The sequence below is a fragment of the Giraffa tippelskirchi genome, chromosome 4 (genome assembly GCF_054371585.1).
Source record: "Giraffa tippelskirchi isolate mGirTip1 chromosome 4, T2T-mGirTip1v1.2.pri, whole genome shotgun sequence".
In the NCBI taxonomy this organism is placed as follows: domain Eukaryota; kingdom Metazoa; phylum Chordata; class Mammalia; order Artiodactyla; family Giraffidae; genus Giraffa; species Giraffa tippelskirchi.
Window position 1 is genome coordinate 25,419,570 of NC_137278.1, and position 20,917 is coordinate 25,440,486.

The 20,917-nt window shown below is 40.3% G+C and overlaps 1 long non-coding RNA gene across 2 annotated transcripts; it reads right to left on the reverse strand.

Moving 5' to 3' along the window:
- Nucleotides 1-616: 616 nt before the first annotated feature.
- Nucleotides 617-17,386, reverse strand: LOC145503629 (uncharacterized). 2 transcript variants are annotated; one of them, XR_014051601.1, is made up of 5 exons: nucleotides 17,098-17,386; nucleotides 6,205-6,450; nucleotides 5,059-5,520; nucleotides 3,768-3,857; nucleotides 617-903 (listed from the first exon to the last, which is right to left on the reverse strand). It is a non-coding gene; the product is annotated as an uncharacterized LOC145503629 (long non-coding RNA). The 2 variants fall into 2 exon arrangements; XR_014051602.1 differs by having other exon boundaries at nucleotides 6,162-6,450.
- Nucleotides 17,387-20,917: the final 3,531 nt, after the last annotated feature.

Here is a 20,917-nt window from a genome sequence, read left to right on the forward strand (position 1 = left end):
AGCTCATTTCATTCTTTGATAATGACCACAAAATATTTACTTCTCTTCATTGCTGTGAGAAGCAAATCATTGATATATATGATGATTTTTTTTGCAAGCCATAAATCAATATGGAAATGTTGGCCAGAAATACTACTACTACTTTTTGTAAAAGTAAAAGAAATTGCATCTCTGAGTTCAGAGTGTCAATCATGTCAATCAGTTAAGCTGATTGTGAATTGTGAAGCATAATGTAGGAGAGACTTATTGTGTAATAGTCAGTGTTCTTGCCTGGAGAATCCCAGGGACAAGGGAGCCTGGTGGACTTCCGTCTATGGGGTCACACAGAGTTGGACACGACTGAAGCGACTTAGCAGCAGCAGCAGCAGCAACAGTCATTCTCCCTCTCTGTTTTACTAGCAAACACCCAACTTTATGGGCTTCCTTGGTGGCTCAGTGGTAAAGAATCTGCCTGCCAATGCAGCAGACACGAGTTCCATCCCTGGGTCGGGAAGATGCCCTGGAGAAGGGAATGGTTACCCACTCCAGTATTCTTGCCTGGGAAGTACCATAGAGAGAGGACCCTGGCGAGCTATAGTCCATGGGGCTGTAAAAGAGTCCGACATGACTTAGTAACTAAAGGGCAACAACCCAACTTTATTCAGGGCAGAAATATACACAGCTAAAGGATTTGTTTTCCCAGCCTAGTCTGCAGCTCTAAGTGGCCAGCGAGATATAAATCCAGGCAAGTCAAGGCATTGGTGATGGGGTGGGGGTAAGATCGTCCAAGAAGGCTCTGAGGCTGACTCAGCTGAGGCATGTGAGAATCTGAGCTTCTTTTTCTCCATGCCTGGAATGTGGATGGGATGGTTAGAAACTGCAGCTGATATCTCATGAAGTGAACTTGAGGATAAAAGCTATATCCTGAAGAAAATGGAAAATGAAAAGTTTCAGATTAAAGTTCTGATTACCTTGGAGCTATCATACCAACCCCAAACTACTTTTCTACGTAATAGATAAACAAACAAACAAAACTTGCCCCTTGCTAAATCTTCCAAAATTTGTTACTGTTGTAATATGCAACCAAACTGCTTCTTAGACAACACACAAAGACAGTAAAATGCTGTTATATGCAGTCCCTTAGTTTCAAGTAGAGTTAACCCAAAGGAGTTGAACACATATGCCTGAGCTAAAACCTGCACAGGATTTTTATAGCAGTTTTATTCTTAATCACCTATGTCTGGAAGCAAGCAAGATCTCCTCTAGTAGGTAAATGGACAAATAGTGGTACATCCAGGCAATGGGATTGTCCTTCAGCTCACTATCAAGATGTGAAAAGACTTGGAGGGATCTTAAATCTGTATTGCTAGATGAAAGAAATCAATCTGAAAAGGCTACATAGACAGTATGTTTCCAACTCTACGACATTCTGGAAAAGGCAAAACTATGGAGACAGCAAAAAGATCCATGGTGGCCAGTGGCTGGGATGAGGGAGTGATGAATATGCACAACACAGAGAATTTTTAGGGCAACGAGATTACTCTGTGTGATACTATAATAATCAATACATTACATATGTGTCCAAACCCGGAGAATGAACAATATCAAAAATGACCACTAATGTAAACCTTGGCCTTCATGTGATTATAATGTGTCAATGTAGGTTCATCTCTTGTAACAAATATATGCCCTCTGGGGAAGGTATAATGAGGAAGGGGTAGGGGAGATACTAGAAATCTCTCTACTTTCCCCTCAATTTTGCTATGAACCTAAAACTGCTATTAAAAATAAATCTTAATTTTAAACTATTTAAAGCAAAGACCTTAGAAAAATACTTTCTTTTTCAATGTAGCTGGTATAAACCAATGGATATACCTGAATCCATGTGGGTCGTATGACAGCTGCGTTTCCATCTCTTCTTTTGTATTTGTTTCTCATCTCCGAGCAACAATGGTTCCACTGCACTTAAGTGCCAGATACATAACTGAAACTTTTGTTTTCATTCTAACTAATGCAATGGTCAGATGATAAGTTCTCCTTCCTGGGCCATGCGTGACATGCCACTTGGAAAACATAATTACGGGTGTGTGGCAATACTTTCTGATGCTACTGGGGACTTCCTGGTAGACTCTGGTTCCCTCTGCTTTCTGGGAACATCTGTGTAGGTGTTTAAAGAGTCCTTCTTCAACTCTGAGTGGTTTATCCAAAGTTGATCATCACGAATTTTTGTCTACTAAATTTCTTGTATTTTTAAATATTATTTTTAAATATTATCTTGTATATTCGAAGTTTGAACTTGTCTCACAGTTCTGTAGAAAATTATTTTTATAGTTGTATTTACTGCCATAAGATACCTCATTTCCTATTTCTGGCTTATTACTAAGCATTTATTAATCCAAAACTGTGCTTTCTATGTTTTTGTATGATCACAATAGCATCTAGCAGTCAGCCTTACGCAATTAAAAAAAATTTAGGAACTAGCCAAAAATTAGACTAAATTACTTAGAAGAAATCTCTCTCCTTTTTTGATTTGGTTTTTCTAGCTATTTCAGGAGTTTAACATCTTATCCTTAGATAAGCAAAGAATCATGAATTAACTATGGCATGAAACACTTTAATCATACTATTACAACAAAACAGCAACATTCATTGATCATCTAACTACAGATCAGTCACTGTGCTAAGTACTTTGCCGATGGAAGCTCAATTAACGATCCTCAGCACAACTCTATTGATTAGTACAAATCCCCTCCATTTTACAAAAGAAAGTAAATCTTAAAGATTTGAATAGCTTTCCCAGAGTTACAAAGCAAGTAAATTGTACACGCTTAAGGGATTGAGCATGGAACAGGGTTAGAGTCAGAAAGCAAAAGGATTATTTGGCCTCAGATTCTTGCCTACAAAATCCTAGTCATACTTTTTGTTCTTGTAGGTAGATGCTTAAAGGAAACCATGAATAAATGACTTCAGATGCAGGAACACAACGTGATTACCCAGGAGAAACAGTTGTGTTAGGAATCAGAGTCTCTTTGGACAATGAGGAATCTCACTCTGTTAACTTGGTCAAACCACACCTTTTTTTTTTTTTTTCTAAACCAAGCTTTATTTCCTCTTCAGGAAACAGTCACAGGTTGGAGTCAGTGATTTCTTCTATTTCTAAAATCCATTGCATTCACACTCAAAACATGAGGGAACGTTGAAGATAAAGCCATCTGGAGAAGAGAGGTAACCTCTAGGTGTGGAGTGCTTTTCATGGCTTTCGTTCTGTTGACTCTTTCTTTTCCAGATAACTCTTTGGAGAATGTTGCAGGAATAAAGAATTCTGAATCTGAGGCAAATAATATTTCTCTTAGTTTTATAATGCCAAAAATTAGCAGGTGCCACGTGCAATTTCCTTACTATAGTGATAGCATCAGTGTTCTACCTCTGCAGAGGAGAAATTAATCCTCCAAGGGACAGCCTGACTTCTCAGAGTGACAGAACCAGTCCCTGGATTTAGACCTTGTCATGTTTTTGATATAGATCTCCTTTACCATGACATTAACCTCCATTTCTGTAACTGGAGATCAAGAAATGAAAACTTGCTCCTGCTATTTAAACCAGAAATTCATTATGATACTCAGGGTGGGTATTTGTGCACCGCAGTCCATGATAACAATTTGTGCAATGTAGAGGTGCAAACATCATTACTATTTTTTTGGAACACTATTCTTATGGGATCTTGACCATATTATGCGTATTATAGGCTGTAGGCACTGGACAAATTATGCCTAGGGGACAAGGCAGACCTGTGTCAGCACTGATGGTTCCAAGGGTGATTCATGACAATCGATGTTGACCAAGATGAGTTCCTCTTTCACCCCAGTAGCCCAGCCTCACTGGAGAGAGAATAGATTTGGGAAATATTGGTTGTGTTGACACAGACATTAGGTTACATCCTTCACTGCTGTTTTCACTTGTCCTGATTTTTCCTAACATCCTCTTTTGCTCTGAGATTTTCCAGGATTTTTCACACCACTTAGGAGACTTGGAGATGGAAATTTTGACTAAAATGTGTTCAGTTGTTTTCATGTTGTGCAAGAGTGAAAATGAAAAAAAACCTCAAACTCAATTTAGGGTGAAGTGGGATGGGGTGTAGTGTCGCCCATGCACGATAAAACCCCAAACTGCTAAATTGCAAAAAGTGAAACTTGCCTTGAGTTTAATTTTTGGTGTGGGAGATTCTCTGCAGGGATTTTGGAAAAAATGATGGAATTGTAAGCTCATTTCTCATTTCTCAAATGAGAAACACCATTGATACGCATTTCTGCTGACATGGTTTTAAATGATGTACCCATTTCCGTGTTTAAGTTGACAAGCAAAGGAAGTTATTGGAACTGGAAGTTACAACTGGTGGTTTCCTAGGGTAGCAAGCAGTAGTTTTGGGAATTATATCTCCAAGTTTTCCACTCCCACCACCCATCATTTTAATACCCTGTAAGTTATACAACTGTATCTCTATTTTGCATTTTGATTTTTTAAGATGGTTTCCTTTTTTATTAAGCTTTTATTTTATATTGGAACATAGTTGATTAACATGAGAGCCTGGCGTGTGGCATTCCACGGAGTTGCAAAGACTAAGGCACAAGTGAGCGATTGAACAACAGCATAGTTGATTAACAATGCTGTGTTAGTTTCAGGTGTCCAGCTAAGTGATTTAGTTATACATATACATGTAACTATTCTTTTTCAAATTCTTTTCCCATTTAGGTTATTATAGAATATTAAACAAAGTTCCCTGTGCTACACAGTAGGTCCTTTTTGCTTACCTATTTTAAATATAGCAGTGTGTACATGTCAATGTTCCAAATAATATTTCAGACTCAGTTAAACCTCTGCGACACAATTAAAAAGAATCTTGAATGTTCACTCCATAGAGGACAGTTCAGAATGGCCTTGGGACCACGGCTAAGGCTGTGTGTATCAATTAGACACAGCTTGAGCTAAATAGGAATTTTCCCCAGCCCACCTATTTTCCTTTATATCTCCTGATGGATTTTTAGAAATTGTTTTGTGCTTTCAGTCGTGACCCTTTCATACCTGATTTTGTTCATTCACATGTATGTCCTTCCTGTTGTTGTTCAGTCACTAAGTTGTGTCCAACTCTGCGACCTCATGTAGGTCCTATTTCTCATCAAATGTCTGCTGCTTCTCTGTTTTGTAGCCATTTCTGAGTTAAAGTATGAGAAGAAACAAAAGCTGGAAATGTGACTGTATGGTCTCATACTCAGTCAGGCTGGGGAAATGTGTAAATATCCATGTTTTCATGATAAAGCAGTAGGAGGTGTTGTGAACAAGGTTGATGCAGAGTTCAAGGGAGTCTTGGTGTGGACAATGATAACTTGATTTTCAGAGAGCAGACAGTCCTATGGGTCAGCATGGCCAGAGAAGTCTCCTAGAGCTGAGACAAGGAAGGAACCTTTTTCTTGAAGGAGCAGCAGCCTTTGCACCATAATCTCAATTCACTTCAGTTCTTTCACTTCAGAGCCTCAATTTCTTCATCTGCAAAGAGAGTATATCCGTGGAGAACCACTGAAGATTAAATTGAACAGAACATATCAAGCAACTTGTGCAGTGTCTAACATATATTTGTGGGCTTAATAATTAGTGGGATTATTATTATCATCATTATTTTCACTTTAGCTGGAGCAAATTCTAAGAATAAAATGCATCTTTGTATAAATTAGAATATTCTTAATTATTTTTATATTATTTGTGTTAGGGACCTGGACACTTACTCACTCAATCCACTAATATGGTCAGTTGAGAACTGGCTATAAGGGTATGGTCCACTAATTGTCATCTCTCAATGCTGGAAGCTCCAGCAAAACAAAGAACCTCACATTCGTGTAGTATCAGCGCATTTCCAAATTATGTTTGTGAGAAAGTGGGTGCTATTAAAGTTAGGTTAAAGTGTGCTTAAAATTATTTCAATTCTCCGGGGAGCCACTTAAAACTAAATCCCCACATGACTTGAAATCCTGGAAGACAATGGTATTTTCTCCCCTGACATTAAAAAAGGGACAGAAAGCAGTAAAAATGGCTGTGACACTTGGTATCTGAAATGTGTTGTCTCACTGAACAGTATCACAAAATCTTACAATCAAAATGAGTCAATGTTTAGATGAACAACCAGGTCTTACTATATATAGCACAGGGGACTGTATCCCATATCCTGTAACAAACCATCATAGGAAGTGTTAGTCACTCAGTCATGTCCAACTCTTTGCGACCCCGTGGACTGTAGGCTGTCAGGCTCCTGTGTCCATGGGTTTTTCCAGGCAAGAATACTGGAATGGGTTGCCATTTCCTTCTCTAGTACTGGAGTGGGCTGCCATGCCCTCATCCAGGGGATCTTCCCAACCCAGCGATTGGAATCCAGGTCTCCCGCACTACAGGCAGATTCTTTATCATCTGAGCCACCAGGGAAGTCTGTAACAAACCATAATAAGAAAGAATATGAAAAAGAATACATATATGTATATATGTATAACTGGATCACTTTGCTGTACACCTGAAACAAATCCAACATTGTAAATCAACTATATTTCAATAAAAATCGTTTTCACAGAAACAATACTCACTTTGACCACAAAACAATGATTCAGGGCTGTAGAAGAAGGGAGAGAGGGAGGGAGGAGAGCGAGAGAGAGGTGAGTGAATATGTTCTTAATTAGCGACTTTAGCAGGGAAACGATCATAACTTCTAGAACTGGACATTCTGAGACTTGGTCAGGGGAAACAAATCAGGTTTCCTCTTTGCCTGAGGGCAAAACATTGGCAGTTCCTCACAGAAGCAGAATGCAGGCTGAAAGTCTTAAAATCCAAGGCAGCATGGGCTTGCAGTTTTATCTAGATCAGAGGTGAGAGGTTGAAGTCAGTGTGGAGGCTGGCATTTGAAATTTTCATCATTATTGGCAGTTTGGATTGATGGTTCCTCCAGTATTCCAGAGGAAGGTATCCAGAATAATTATGACATATCCAATTATCCAAACAATAAGCAAATCCCGACGGCTTGGATAATAGCTCCAGGGGAGGTTGGGATCTGTTCAGTCTGTCTGGCTCCCTTCCTCTCTTTATTCCTCCCTCTCTCTCTGTCTTTCCCTCTCTCCCTTCCCTCCTTGTTCATACATTTTCATACTGTGAGATATACAATTGAATGTGCATAAGATATATATGCAAAGTTTAATAAATGATTACAAAGGCAAACTCATGAAAACAGTACTCAGGTCAAGAAATAGAGCATTTATAGAACCTCAAAAGCCTATGTCTGTCTTTCCCCAGTTGCTACCTTCTTCTCACTGACTGGGGGTAGCCACTGACTGCAAAGAGCCAATTCATTGGAAAAGACCCTGATGCTTGGAAAGATTGAAGGCAAAAGGAAAAGGAGGCAGCAGAGGATGAGACGGTTAGATAGCATCACTGACGCAAGACATGAATTTGAGCAAACTCTGGGAAATAGAGGGAGATAGACAAGCCTAGCATGCTGCAGTCCATGGGCTTGCAGAGTTGGACACGACTTAGCAACTAAACAACAACAACAACTACTTTGTTAACTATAGTCATAATCATTTCTTTGTTTTCCTGAGAAGCTTTAAGACTTCTTTATTTTTCATTATAGTTAGGTATTTATTTTCTGTATAGAATCCCCTGCTATGAGAACATTACCATGGACCATTCTACCATTGGGTGACAGTGTCTGTTTTCAGTTTCCATTATTGTGGATATGCTTATACATACCCCATGGTGTGCTTGCACATGAGTTTCTCTAATACACACGGCTCTAGTAGCAGAAAGCTTGGCTCACAGGGTTCATGAATCTTCAACTTTGGGAGATAATGTCAAACTTTTTTCCCCAAGTGTTTGTACCAGTTTACATTCTAACCAACAGTAAATGAGAGCAATCACTGACTCACATCTCACCAAAGTTGATATTGCTCAACTTTAAAAATTTTTGACATTCTGATTCATATCATGGTTTCAATATTCACTTTTCTGATTACCACTGAGATTTAGCACCTTTTCATAAGCTTTATTGCCAGTTTGGAAGGATATGTTCATATCTTTTGATCATTTTTTGTGTTGTCTGTCATTTTCTTGAGGATTCATGCAATTCTTTACATATTTTGCTTGACAGTTGTATGTGCTTTTTCTATTCTATAGCTAGAATTTTCATTGTTTTTATGTTACCTTTTAAAATATTATCTTTGATACATAGAAGTTCTTATTTTTAATATAGTTCAATTATCAGTCTCTTCTTTCATCGCTAAATAGTTTATTTATTCTAAGACACTGGAGATATTCTCTTATAATCTAAGAAATTCACATAGCTTTGTTTCTCTTAAACAGCATGCAAACTTTTTTGTTTATAAAGTGAAGTGGAGATACAAATTCATTTTTTTTCATATGGTTAGTCAATTACTTCAGCATAATTGTTTTAAAAAACCATATTTACCTAAATGAAATAAAATTATATTTCTATATTCAAGAGTTTATGTGTTCCTGATTTTGTTTCTGAGTTGTTTTGTTTGTTGTTGACTTATTGGTTTATTCTGCATCAATTATTATTATGGCTTCACAAAAATACTTATTACTTTTAAAGCAAATACTCTCAATCCAGAATGTCTGTATTACTTTTTTTAAAAAAAATTAAATTATTTATTTTTTAATTGAAGGATAATTGCTTTACAGAATTTTGTTTTTTTCTGTCAAACATCAACATGAATCAGCCATAGGTATACATATGTCCCCTCTCTCTTGAACCTCCTTCCATCTCCCTCCCGATCCCATCTCTCTAGGTTGATACAGAGCCCTAGTTTGAGCTTACTCTTATTCCTTTGCTTTTTCACATACACTTTTGAAAGTTTGTCAATTGACACACAATAACAAACACTCATGCATTCCTCTTTTAGAATTTTGTTTGACATTGCATTAAATCTATAAACCAAATTGCAAAAAATCGACATCTTTAAAAGATTAAGTCTTCTGAACATCATAAACAAAGCCTAACCTTCCAATTACTTAGGCCTTCTGCAATAACTCTTCCCTAAGTTTAATAATTTTTTCCATAAAATCTTGCACAACTTTTGCAAGATTTATTTCCTGATAGTTCATGTTTTCTTATGTTATTACAAATTACGTGATTTAAAAACTTTCATTTTCTAATGTGTTATTGTGGGTATATACATAAGCATTTTTATATTATACATATGTTATAAAAACCATACAATGGTTTACAAGTAAACATTTATATTTGATTTGAGCAGCTTCTATTTGTTATAATTTATCTGAAGATTCTTTTGGATTTTCAAGTATATAATTATCTCATCAGAAGACGATGATAGTTTTGCCTTTTATCGAATGTTTACCATTCTCATGTCTTTCTATTGCTTTATCATGCTATTTATGACATTCGGTACAATGTTGAAAAATAGTAGTAATAGCAGCCATTCATGTCTTGCTGAGAAACTCAGAGAAGATGCTTAATGTTAAGAAGGTCAACTATTAATTACATTTGTAGCAGGGTTTTTATTAATATAAACCGTTTTGAAATGAATGCTATCTTCTCCAATTTCTATTGATAATGAAAGTGAAAGTAAAGTTGCTCAGTCGTGTCTGACTCTTTGCGGCCCCATGGACTGTAGCCTACCACAGTCCTCCGTCCATGGAATTTTCTAAGCAAGAGTACCGGAGTGGTTTGCCATTTCCTTCTCCAGAGGATCTTCTCGACCCAGGGATCGAATCCGGGTATTTGTTAAATAATTAATTGCTCCTGTTAAATTGTATACAATGTTTGTTTGCTTTGTTTATGTGTGTGCTAATTATTATTATTTTTTTTGATGTGGCAAAGCGTTTATCAAGTTATATTATTGAAAATTTACAAATTTAGAATTGTTATATTTTCTTAGTAAATGAAAAATTTCTCATTAAGAAGTGACCCTATTTATATTTTATGTATATTGTCTTATAGTTTACTTTGTCAAATATGAGCATAGACATACCAGCTTCTTTGATCAGTATTTCTTTTTCATCTTTTTTATTTAAGTCATTTGTATCCTTATGGTTTAGCTATGTCTTATAAATACTTTCATCTTGATACTTCAATACTGTCCAATAATCTTTATTTTTAAAATTAGAATATTAAAATGTTAGAGCATTTATTTAATTCATATATATTACATATTTGGATTTAAATATTTTACCTACTTTTGACCTTTTTATTTGTCTTTCTGTCTTAATCATTATGGGAAGATTTGAGATTTTTATAATAATTTTCTTTTTTTTAACTTAAATATACATTCCATTTCTACAATTTTAGGAATTACCACTGAAATTAATGCATAAGTTCTGAACTTGAAAAAGCCTAAAATTAATCAATATTTTAACCCTCCTTCTGTACAATGCATGGACCTTGAATCACACTGGCTCCAGTACCTGCTTCAGAAATTATAGGTTATTTGCTTTGTAAACTCCACAGACATTATCATAATTTTATACAGGCAGTGTTTGTTTAAATATTTCCACACATTTCTACCTTTTTTGTCTTCATTCCATCTTAAAGCTCAGATCTTCCACCTGGCATCAGTTTCTTCCTAAAACAACATTTTCTCTTTTTGCAGAATTTCCTTTAGTGACAGTCACCTGATTTGACATCTGTTTTAATTTGTCTGAAAATGTCTTTATTTTTTTCCTCGTTCCAGAGAGATATGCTACACACCCAATGCCCAGTGAAGATGCCATTCTTGGTTCCCACTGTTCCTGTTCTGAGGTCAGCAGGTTTGCTATTGTTTAAACATGATGTTTCTCCCCTCTAGCTTTTTCTTTCTTTGGGGAGTTTGGCTCTTTTTCTGTGTTTAGGTTGGATTTTTCTTTGTCCTCTTTTTGATCCATTGAACTTCTCAGGTCTATAGATCAGCATCTTTTGTCAGCTCTGGAAAACTCTAAGCTGTTATACCTTCAGATATTTCCTTTCATATAGTCTACGCATCCTCTCGTTCTGGGAGTCTGATTGGAAATGGGTAAGAAGGTTTCATTTAAGCCTCATATGTCTCATAACTTCTCCATTACACTTTCTCTTTGTCACTCTATGTTATATCTGGATATATTCTTCTGAACCCATCTTATAGCTTCCTAAACTTTTCAGCAGTTTCAAGTCTGGTGTTAAACTTAAGCATTGAGTTTTAATTTTAAATATTGTCTTTTATTTCCAGAAGTTTTACTTTTTGTTGTTAAATCTGCCATGTCTTCTTCTAACTTCCTATTCTGTAGATATTTTTAAGGTTTTCTTTTAATTTATTTAAACAAAGTAGGGATAACTAATTCGGCATCTTAGGTCTTTGTGAAATCGTTTATATTACTATTTTTCCCCTAGTTTTTACTTATGGGTCATCATCTCTTTTTTTTTTTTTTGATTTAGGTATAATTGATTTACAACGTTTTAAGCGTACAACAAAATGATTCAATTATATACATATGACGGTGAAGAAAGCTGAGCACTGAAGAATTGATGCTTTTGAACTGTGGTGTTGGAGAAGACTCTTGAGAGTCCCTTGGACTGCAAGGAGATCCAACCAGTCCATTCTAAAGGAGATCAGTCCTGGGTGTTCATTGGAAGGACTGATGTTGAAGCTGAAACTACAATACTTTGGCCACCTGATGCAAAGAGTTGACTCATTGGAATAGACCCTAATGCTGGGAAGGATTGGGGGCAGGAGGAGAAGGGGATGACAGAGGATGAGATGGTTGGATGGCATCACCGACTCGATGGACATGGGTTTGGGTAAACTCCGGGAGTTGGTGATGGACGGGGAGGCCTGGCGTGCTGCGATTCATGGGGTCGCAAAGAGTCGGACACGACTGAGCGACTGAACTGAACTGAATATACACATGTATGTATGTAATCTTTTCAGATTATTTTCCCCTGTGCTGTGCAGTAGGTCCTTGTTGTTTCCTTGTTATTTTTCACCATGAACTGCTCTGTTTACTTGGGAAATTATCTGTGGGCCTTCTCCAAGGTTAGGATGAAGGTGCATTCCTCCAGAAAGTATTGGCATGGGTTTCTGCTGCTTTAAACTACATGGTTTGAAGATTTTTTTAACAGAGTAAATGTGAATTTGGATTGCCAGTATGTGTTAGATACCATGTGTGGTTACAACTTCTTGGAGATTTTCCTTAGGCAGTACCAAGGCAGCTTTCTCTACAGCCTCTTCAGGGAAGGAAGGACCCAGATTTATTTGGAGGATTAGGCAAAGCAGTTTTATCTCTGGTTGGACTACAGCCTTATGGGCAAGAGTTGCTTATTAACATCCCCTCTTGTAAAGTTTAGACTATATTTTCTGTCCTCTGCAAGCTGTGTTTTAATCTGGTTTTCCCAACACTCTCAGGAAAAAAGCAGCTGTGGGAGTTCCCTTACCTCTCTGGGTGCTTGCATTTAAATTTTGGCCACATAATGTACATACATCATCAGTTCTTTAGTGTTTATGATACAAAAGTGTATTTCCTATAGCATTTTAGATATTTGCAGAATGAGAATTCTATTTCAATAAACTACGCAGTAATCTGAAATTTTATCGCTTGAAATCTTAGATGTGTTGGAGTAACTTCAGCATTGGGCTGTAGTGATATATGAAGGCCTGGGAGGAAAGGATGGTTATTTTACGTGAATTCCATAGTTTCTAACAATTATGACCAGAAAGTGATTCATTCTCTTGATTTGCAAGATGTTTTTGTAGGTTTTTTTTTCTGATAATGAAAACAATATGAATTATTTCTGATAAAAATAAAGGAAACAAAATGAGAAAATTGTTACTCCCAGAGAGATACTGTTCCACTTTTACTATTTTGATATTACATATACATATATGTGCACTTGCATATATGTAAATTGTATACATGTATGTTTACACACATATGTGAGTGATTATATTTATATTTATAGTATCAGACATTAACCATGCTCTCACATCTATATAATGTATCATCAACATACCATGACTTGTTTAACTTTTTCCCTATTTCTATTTTTCTTAAATTACTCACTAAAATAAAATCAATATTTGGTATATGAATCTTTACTCCCATTTACTATCATTTTTCCAGAAAAAAATTTAGAAGGGGGATTGTTGATAAATTGCCTTTAGATATCTTGGAAGTTCTCAATATATTCTCACATATTAATATTTATTCCAAAGCTAAATGGTAATCTTTTTTAATATGGGAATTAAGAATAACTCCATCCCACCAATGAGAGGCTATAAGAATTAAACGTGACAACCTCATAAAAACTGGGCACTTCCTAGATACAGACTACTGCCCCCATAACATTGCTGTTACTCCAATTTCTGCTAACATAATTGTGCAACTGCAATCAAATAAGTCCAGAGTGATGAGATTTCCAAAAGTCTAAATAGTCCCTTTTCCTGCCTCACCATTTTCCTCTCCCCTCCATTCATTCATTCCTCACCCTCACTACTCTTTTACAGGACTAGTAAAAATTTTTTTCAATCATGATTTTGTAAATTGTTCTTCCTTTCTGGAGCTCAGAGTCCTATCTTTAGCTTGAAATTAGACAGCATTATTTGATTTGTTTAGGATCATCTTAAGTGAAAAACTGCACAGCAGATTCCAAAGAATGGTGAAGTAGCCAGGCCACCTGGCTTCTTAGAGGCAGCCACACTCTACCTGCTGAATGCCTCTGGACACATCATTCTGTCACGTCATCTGTACTGTGAGAGGATAATAACACCTGTCTTTGTGGCTCCTTGGGGCTGTTATGAGAAGCAGACTCGATCCGGCTGAGAACATGCTCTGAGTGTACACAGACAGGGTGTGCACATGGAGGCGCCCTCCACGGGAGCCAGAGTCTAAACTTCTGGGAATAAGTTTCTGGGCTGTGTTCCCAGCTGCGTTCCCCTTGGTTTGGTGATTGTGAGCAGAGCCCATGAGGTTTGAGAAGCTGTGTTAGCACATGAGTACAAGAAGATGAGAGAGAAATGATAATATTTCTTTCTCCGTGGGGGACTTCCAGCATCTCTGAGGAAACAGAATTTCTTTTGATCGTAGAAGAGCAGTAAAGGATATTAACCATGGACTGTCCACTGGTGAGCGGGTTTCTGTGTATCCAAAATTAGAGAAAACAAGCTGAAAGTAAGGCTATGCTTTGCACAGGTCACTGGCTGCACTGGTTTGGGGTCTAGCACCAGACCTTCTGTCTTTGCGGATGGCACCATGCCTCCCAACTTCTACCATTCCTCCCAACATCTCCACAGAGGTAAAGGACGAGAAACAAGTCTGAAAGTTATGAAACAAAGTAGATAGGGGCTTCCCTGGTGGTCCCGTGGTTAAGACTTTGCCTTCCAATGCAGGGGGCTGTGGGTTCTCTTCCTTGTCGGAGAGCAAAGATCCCACATGCCTCATGGCCAAAAAACCCCCAGTATAAGACAGAACTAATGTTGTAACAAATTCAATAAAGACTTTAAAAATGGTCTCCATCAAAAAATATTAAAAGATAATCAGGACCCCTGACAAAGTCCAGTGCCTACAGGACCACGGCAAATAGGAGAACACATATTGTTCAGTGAAGACTGCCTACCATTCACCTGCAGCCTCTTGCTGCCATACTGGATGGTGAGAATGTGTGTGCATGTGTGTGTGCGCATGTGTTTGTGTCTGTGGATGTGGTGGAGCTTGGCAGCTGGGAATGCATGCATGCATGCTAAGTCGCTTCAGTTGTGTCTGACTATTTGGGACCCCATGGATTGTAGCCCCCTCCAGGTTCCTCTGTCCATAGGATTTTACAGGCAAGAATACTGGAGTGGGTTGCCATTCCCTTCTCCAGGGGGACTTCCCAACTCAGGGATTGAACCCACATCTCCAGCATTGGCAGACAGGCTCTTTACCACCCGGGATACCTGGGAAGCCGAGAAGGGCTGATCATCAGTGCATCTATGGCAGCAGGCCAGCAGGAGCAGAAGTAGTGATGATGAATAATCTCACACCCACGTTGACTGTGCACTGGACCCCTCCAGGAGATGCCTTGGTTTAAGCAGGGCCACTGCAGAGCCACCAAGAGTTAATATCTCCCCCAGGCCTAACCATGTCTCCCTCTGGGTGTTCAAGGGCAAATTTGTAGAAATAGTAAGTTTCTCAGAGCCAAAGGTATGCCTCGGTTTCAAAGGACCTCCCCAGGCTAATCCTGATGGGGCCAAGCAAAACACTCCCAAGAGTGGGATGCAACTGTGGCTGCTGGTTTGAGTCTTTTTTTAAGGGAAGGGAATCTGTTCCAAATTAGCTCCTAAGACAGTGCTTCACCCTTATTTCAAACAGTCTCTTTGCTTCCTTCTTTGCTCTCTGTTGTCATCCTCTTCTGCTTCTCTGTTATTTTATTTTTGATTGTTTTGTTTTTTAGTAAACAAGAGTTTGATTTCCTTTCTCATGTCCCTCTTAATCCTGAATTCATAATCACAGACCCAGGGGGAGACAGAAGCTGTCACTCTTAGAGGGGCTGGAGTAGGAAGAAAAGATGAAGCTGAAAATGATTTGCTTTGGGTGACTCTAAGTGTCAACATCTCTTGCATATTTTGATGCTTCGGAGACGATAACCAAACTCTTCTCAAATTTGCTTTTGGACCTTCCACTTTGAGGAGATAGCTGCTGACAACAGGGTCTGGAATCTTGGGACCTCAGAGAACTCCTCGGCCCCTGGACTTTTGTCATTTCCTGGAAGAAGGGGAGAGAGTCTTTCCCATGACTTCCCCTACAGAGGTGGCCAAAGATAAACACTAGACCAACGCGACTGCACCCAAGTGTGTAGATCGCAGGTCAGAATGTCATCTGAGACTTCACGCCCCAACCACGGAGAAAACGACTCTGGTTAGTGCCAAAGACAGACCCATCTCGCTTTGTGGAAGTAGCACTAGTGAAGCATAAACACACCTCCTTCTCCCAGATGCTCAGGGCTCTGTTTACAGATTAAATCTCAGGATGTATATATTTGATGTTCTTATTCCAGGATATTAATGGCAAAATGAACTTGTCTGGTGATGGCTCCGTCACATTAATGTCTGATGGACGGTTCAGATGTGAAAGGTGCATGGGACGTGCTGAGGGCTCTGCGTGTGCTGGTCGGAGGCTGCAAGGCTGGAATGTGATTTTGTTTAGAGTGAACCCAAATGGAGTCGATTTAACCCTGCAGGAGTGGAGTCATCTGAAATACCACAGTCCCAGAAGGCAGGGTCTTGGTAAATAGAATAAAATGTGCAAAATATTTACCTTGTGATTAGCAATCTGCCTAATGCAGTCTGGCAGCATTTTTAGGAAGCTTTGTGGGTTTTAACCATTAATTCTAAATTTATGGCCGGTTCAGAGTCCAACTAGTGATGGGACTCTGCAGGTTCCTAAAGCCAGTTTAAATCTTCCAGAGGTACCTGGGTCATCTCCTGCCTGGAGAAATCTGGAGAGCATTCTCTCAGAAGACGAGGGACATGGCCAGGCCAAGGGGTGCTCTCTTGGGTTTATGGCGCATTAGCGAACAGAGGTTTGGGTTCTGGGGGTTGAGTACAGTCTGGTTGGGAGGTGAGTCTAACCCACCAGGACACAAATGCAGAACCAGATGGAACTGTTAGACCTAATGTCCAGGGATATGGTAGAGGATCTAGCCAGACTTTGAGGGATCCACTAAGATTTACCAACATGCTCCTCCAACACGGAGTGAATTGGCAGCTGCAAGATATGAATTAGGGGCTTCCCTGAGGGTCCAGTGATGAAGACTTGGTCTTTCAATGCAGTGAGGGTGGGTTTGGTCCCTGGTTGGGACGCTAAGATCCCATATTCCTTGCGGCCAAAAAACAAAAACAAAAGGCCCATAAAACAAGCAATATTGCAACAGATTCAATAAAGACTTTTTAAAATGATCCAAAAGATCTTAAAAAGAAGGAGATATGAGTTAGAAGTGACCCAAGTTGAGAGCAGAGCAAGCGCCGTTTTACAGCATGTAAAAACTTTTGGTGTCTCTTCACATTATCTCGAGTTAGTGCGGTGACAGGAGTGACAGGAAAAGGAGGGTGAGAGGTACTGGATTACCTTTTCCCTCCCCATCTGTATCTGCCGGGAAGTGTCCTCTCTTTTCCCCTTCAGCCTTGTCCTGCATTCTATCCACAGCCTTTCAGAGACAATGGGAAGCTGCCCGCTAAGAAAAGAATACCAGTCCTGGGGTTGCTATTGCAACTTCTTGCTATCTGATTCATATTTGTCGTTGTTGTTGTTGATTAGTCACTAAGTTGTGTCCAACTCTTTTGAGACCCCATGGACCATAGCCCGCCAGGTTCCTCTGTCCGTGGGATTGCCTTTGCTACCTGGTTCACACTTACCCACCAAGAGACCTCATTTTCTGCTACCTTTGTGAGGTCATGGGGAAACCCTCGCTGTCTCACAGAGGACCCTGCAGGTCCAAAAGTCAACCAACCTGGAGCCCTAAAACTGATGGTAAAGAACAATTCTGATTAAAAGGCTTATTTTAAGTTAAAACAATTGTTGTAAAAAGCAAGTTTAATTTTTCCTGGATCTTGCTTTTTAATAACTGGTTGAAAGCCAACGTCAGAGGCAGGTGAACATTTTAGTTATTTCCAGAATATTTAACTAACTATAGAATTGATTTAAAAGGCATGAACACTTTTTTCTTTTTTTCCTGAGAGTAAGTTTCTTTGTCTCATGGACATAAAAGAAAATAACAGAAAAATATTTCAGCTCTTTAAAAACCCAGTAAAAGCCAGTCAGAACAGAGGCACTTGTTTCCCACCCTTTTTCAAGGCAATCAATCCAGTGGCCCCATATGCCAAACTCCCTGTAAGGTACAGAGGACACAGAGGTGACTCAGACATGGCTGTTTCCCTCTGTAACCACCTTGCTCTTCAAGAGGCTATGGTTGAGGAGCGCTCTCTATGGGGATCTCCTTTGTAGGATGAAGAGTCTTCCAAGAAACACGATCCGGCATCTTCCATCCTTGCTCGTTCATGACTCATACTAAAAACGTCTAGGCTGAAGTGAGTTTGTGAGAAAAAAAAAAGAAGAAGAAAAATGAGAAGTAAATACATTTGACAATAAATTTGAGATCATAAACCTTGGGATTCTTTTTATAATACCACATACTTCAAAATCAGGCAGTATTTTTCATTCGACATGGACTTAAAGGTAGCTCAAAGAAAACACAGGATTAACTGTAAGTAGTGGGATAGCGAGTGTGAGCCAAGCCTCCAAATAAACACATCAGAGGCTCGGTCTAAAAAAAGGCAGAACACAAATAACCTCCTCTTGATGTGCCTACAGCTTCGTTTAACTGTTCCCAGGTCAAGGACTAATTTGCCAAAAAAAAAAAAAAGAGGTTAACTCCAGTGCAGCAAGGCATGGAGTGCTTCAGGAAGCAGGCTTGGTGCATGTGGCCTGTGGAGGCTGGGCCTCTCGAGGCTCTGCTGGTGGAATGTCTCTAGGACGAGCGTGTCTGAAAAGTCCTTGGTGAAAGTGAGTGAACGTCACTGCCGGTGGAAGTTGGAGAGAACGGGCCTTCGCAAACATGGCGTTGGCATATACCCACATCTTGATGTCTCCTTAGCCTACACGCATTTGTTTGGAGAGGCTGTGGGACCTTGGGCAGCCTACTTCCCTTTCTGGGCTCAGTGTCCTCCCTGTGAAACAAGGAGCTTGGATAAGCCTCCCTTTCAAAGCCCTCCCTCCCCAGGGGCTCCACGCAGGAAGGCTGGCCTCTGACCCCAGGAGCTTCCAACTGAAGGAGAACCGTCAAGTAGCCAAAGTCCTGGGAGCTCAGCTGCAGGGCGATTTCCGCTTGCTCTCATCTTTCAGAGCCCTGGGACCAGAGGATGAGCAGAGCGTGATAACATTTGCAGGCAGAGACTGAAGGGCTCCCTTCAGGTCACCTGACCTCTCGATTTTTACACTTCATCATCTGCTGCCCCACCTGACCTCACTCAGTGAGTCTCTGGGTTGTCATGCGTGTCGACGTTACCTGGGGACGCTGTTAAACGTGCAGCTCTCTGAGCCTTCCTTGCTCCCAAGGATTCTCATTCAACAGGTCTAGGCTGTGGCCAGGAAATGGCACGCTTAACAAGCACCCCCCAGGATCCGCCTTGTGCTTTGAGCACCACTGTTCTAATTGCTCTGAATTTGAGGTTCACCTCCTGTTCAGGCCAGGACCCCATCTGACCTTGCAGCATAACAGGGAGCAAAGCGAAAGGGACATGCCAGGTATTCAACCAAAATTCAAGAAGGAACTGAATCGATGCGTAAGGAAAGCACACATCAGAGGAAACGTCATCATCACCCTGAACTACCAAACAAAGCCATGCAGAGCTTTCCAGGCAATGCCTGGGGAGCCAGGGTGAGTGGGAGAGGGCTGCAGGGCAGACTCCAAAGGTGGGTCCCCATCGGGTCACCAGAAACAGTAGGCTGCTGGCAAACGGAGGCTGCTTCTCCAGCAAACACTTCTGTCCAGAGGGAGTCCCTAAGCTCTTGCTGTATTTTAAGCTGCGACCCTCAAAATGTCAAAAGCGAGATTAAAGTGTAAATGATTGTCAATTCGCTTCTGTCCTCCTGGTCCCAGGCTGAGCATTACAGGCCTTCTGGGGACGCAGGGCAGCAGGGGAGGGGAGGGACTGGGGACGGTCTTAAAATGTAACCGAATAGAATGAGCTCCACTGTGTCTTGGGGGGATAAAGCAGTTCACAGGCTGCTACTTTTTGTGACATAGCTTTTATGGGGGGAGAGCCAGAATATTAAGCTCATTGCTTCCAGATGGGAAGGTTGGACAAGACAGAGGGGCCTTGGCTCTGAAAGCCTGGACGCCGTGGTGCGATAGGGATGTGACATATTGAAGTAATCGAGATAGAAGATCTGGCTTTAGCCAAGGCTGTCAGATAGATACTTTTTAAAACATTACATTGTTTGTAACAAGGTATTGTGTATCCTCCCAGAAACCCTGCCGCCTGGGTCTCTGGGAAGGCAGTGAGGGAAAAAGTGTGCTTATTTTGCTTGAGTTACTAAAGCTCCTTTTATATATGAGGAATTTGGCATCTCTTGGCTGGGAGCGGCTGAGCCAACAGTCCGATGCACTTGTAATGTAGATCATGCTAGTGACTCGCTAAGTAAGTCCAGGTGCTTGCATAAGAGGCAGGGTCCTAAGCACTCCCTTCTTTAGCCCTGAAGCAATCATGGCCCAGCGCCTCAAATGAGCCTCAAATCTGTTTAATAAATCATCTGTCTATTTATAGAGTTAATTCCAGGGAGAAATGATTCAGACTGTCTAGCGGAGCCTCTTCCACCAGAGGGCGCCAATGCCCACCTCATTCATTCCGGGCTGCTCTTGTACCAGAAATTTCAGCTCCCATGGAAGCCCATTGTCCGGTTTTTTCTTGCTCATGTAACCTCCGGGTCCCTGGATTCTTGGATATGGACCAACGCTCTGTGGAGATGGGGAATAAAAATCCAGGCTTCTTTGGAGGGTCACCTCCAGTGTCCACAGTGAAGAGTTTTGTTCTGGGTTAGGGGCGAAGGGGGGTTCCCTAGTGACCCAGATGGTAAAGAATCTGCCTGCAATAAGGGAGACCTGGGTTCGATCCCTGGGTTGGGAAGATCCTCTGGAGGAGGGCATGACGGCCCACTCCAGAATTCTTGCCTGGAGAAATCCCCGTGGACAGAGGAGCCTGGTGGGCTGCAGGCCATGGGGTTGCAAAGAGTCAGACACGACTGAGCGACTATGCACACACACACAGGGGCAAGGGAGAGAAGGTCCAGCTGTATTTGGAAATCTCCAGTTTGCAGCATGCTGGTTTACTCGTAATTCTCTCTGTCAGGGACAGCTCCTTTCCTGGTGAACTTCACACCTGAAAACAGG